Source organism: Papaver somniferum, chromosome 9 (genome assembly GCF_003573695.1).
Source record: "Papaver somniferum cultivar HN1 chromosome 9, ASM357369v1, whole genome shotgun sequence".
Taxonomy (NCBI): Eukaryota; Viridiplantae; Streptophyta; class Magnoliopsida; order Ranunculales; family Papaveraceae; genus Papaver; species Papaver somniferum.
In genome coordinates, this window is record NC_039366.1 from 29,149,818 (window position 1) to 29,153,021 (window position 3,204).

Sequence of the window (3,204 nt, forward strand, 5' to 3'; positions counted from 1 at the left end):
ACCCCCAAACCTGAATTTTACTTGTCCTCAAGTAAAACAAAACTAAGGAAATCCTACCTATACCACTGTCGCTGGTCTCTCGAATGCATTTAGCATATGCACTAAGCCTTTTAAACCACTAAGTGTCCCTAGTGGACGAGTTAAGTCTCGTGAAGGTTTGCTTAGAACGTACCTACAAAGTTCTAGGTCAAAATATAAGCTCAGATTCCATCAAATGTGACATGTGCAAGACAGTTTAAGCTCACAGCAAAATGGAGATGTCAATCTAGCTATCAAAGGCACGATCCTAGCACTGATAACAAAAAAAAGACATGTGATAAGAGTGTAAAGTGTATCTACACATGTGTAAAGAAAGATCTGAAGTTATGACTACTAATCACCAAGAGATAGTTTCTCAGGCTAAGAACCAAGGTCGAAATCTAGCTAGCTGTCCGGACTTTACGAGAATTGTGAATGAGTTGGAGGTATTTCACAATTACTCGCGTTGTACATCAATGGCGTACACCCTCCTTGCTTATTACAATGAAACAACAAAATGACTATTTACATGACTCTTATTTACATTGACTACTCTCTTTTTATTTTTGGAACAAGAGAGAATGGAATTGATAAACACTTGACTTTTTTGTATTTTTTCTGATATTTTCTTTTTTTCTGAATATACATCGTTTTTTTTTTTTTTTTTTTGAATAAGGAAACACTTTTGATACATATACAAAAGGAAACAAAAATTACATGACACTTTGCAAGAGGTAGCCCTTTTTGATGCACCCAGTTAAATTCGATGGTTGTCTTTCTTAATGTAACCTCCACCTTCTATCCCAACCAACCAAAGAACAAGCTAGTCAAGTTTCGTTCAGTATTCTAAAGTGATTGGCAATCGTAACTTCCTATCAAACACCTTGAAGATCGAGGCTATACATGTATTGGTAGATCGTGCGCGTGCAAATTTCTTATCACTATGTGAATTGTGCTAGAATCAGGGTGCCTAAATATCTAGACTAAGACTCCTAATAATTACATATTTGCACAAGAGTCAACATTTCAAGGTAAATGAGCTCCATTTTTATGTTTTTTCATTTTTTAATTTTTTTGAATTTTTTTCGATTTTTTCAAAAGAAGAAGGAGTTCGCTTTCAATTATAGCATATTATCGTGGTATCTACTCTATACCCCCAAACCTAAACTAAACATTGTCCTCAATGTTTCAAAATATGAACAAAATTATAATACAACATATGAAGAGGATCATGTTGAGTAGAGAAAAAGGAAAGAGAATACCCGATTTCGGCGAAAGCAATATTAGAACTCCGTTATTCAAGGCAAGAATCCAACATATTTCAGCCGAGATCATATTGGATTAGAAAAATATATACAAAAGGAACAAAAGGGTTTTAAGAAATTTTATCTACTGGATTATATACAAAAAATTCACCATACACTAACAATCTAAAGAGTTGAGGATCAACCCAAAAGACAAAGTGTAGCGGTTTCAACAACTTCACACATGAAAGAAAAGCATGTGAAGCTGTGAAACCAAATGAGCTACCCCCAAACCTGGATTTTACAGAAGATATAATTTTGAAAACAAAATCGCGCAGCTTTGGGGGTTCATCATGCACAAGATCTAACTCAAAGTGTACTTTGCTATGGACGGGCAAACATGCAATTTCCAACTGTGGTTCCTCAAAGATATTATATTTAAATGCAAAATAGTCCAAAAGGACTTGGGAAGCACACAGTTCCAAACCTAGATTAGGGACTCTCAGAAAAGTCGGTTTGACAATATGGGTACAAACCAAATCTAGGTTGGGTGGAAGGCCATCAGATTGTGACTTATGTAGGACGATAGGCACATCATTATTAATCACATCAACATCTCCTAAGTCTTCTACAAGTGTCACAACATGTTCACAATCATCAAACAAATTGGCAAGATCACAATCAGAGTCATCAACATCATCAACAGATTCATTCTCATGCATCGGCAAATCAGGAGAAATATCACAATGTGACCTAGGTAGAGAATCAAACACATCACTTATATTTTCATGCATAATAACATTAGTGTCTACAGAAGATTCAACTATTCCTATGTCATGTTCATCTTCACAGAATAATTGTACGAATCCCATGTCAATATCAAAATCATATGAATTACAATGAGTATTAGAAAAAACAACATTCATGAAGGTCGAGGGCGAGAAGCCATATGTTATTGAACCAACAGGTTCCACAATATTTTCATGTTCTTCTAACATATCATCATAATCATCATAATCATCATCATGGTAGCATGCATATTGGTCCTCATTAAAAGTAGTGGTGTCATTAGTCGATTCATGTTCCTCTAAATTAGGTTCATTTTCAACATCATTTACATGAATGGTACTAGACACTTCATTAGGGACAACATACATTTCCTCATGAATTTTCTCCTTTTGTAGGTGAAGCAAAATCTGATCTAAATATGCCTGAATTCATGATGTAGATCTATCGAAGTTTTGCTCACTGAGTCTGAAAGCTTCTGTGGTGGAGTCTAAATTCATGGGAGTACAAAATTCTTCATGTTCAAATTGTGGTGATTGGTACATGTGTGCATGGTCATTAGGGTTTATAAAAGATTGATCGCAACCCTCAAAGGATTGATTATGGTCCCAATGACTACCATTCTCACAATTTATGGGCATTTCATACCTTGGATTTTCTCTAGATTGCCTAAAATTATGCAAAATATGACAATTCTCAACAGGGTGGTCTAAACTACCACATGCGGGACATGCATAGATTTCAGGTTGCCTAAGAAAATTAGATGTGACAGATTCCTCATGTGATTGCATTTCTAAAGCTGCGATTCGAGCTTCTAATTGATCCACAAGAGATGATTGTGTGAGTGAGGCATTAGCAAAATGTTCATTTTCACGTTGTGGCAAACGATGCATGTGCGAATAGTCAGTAGGGTTCATGTATTGAAGCTCGGGACTTTGAAAATGTCCATAATAATTCCTATAACTATTGGCATCATGGTCTATGGGAGGCTCATGACGTGAAGTATGTCCATACGCAAGTTCTCTAAGGGATTTGTTGTATTCCCCAACTGTAGACCAAGATCTAGACATGATTGGGCTCAAAAGCTAAGTAACTATATTACAAAGCCAAAATTTGGTTTTTAATGGGTTTGGATTTTTGGGAAAAATTTGGTTTT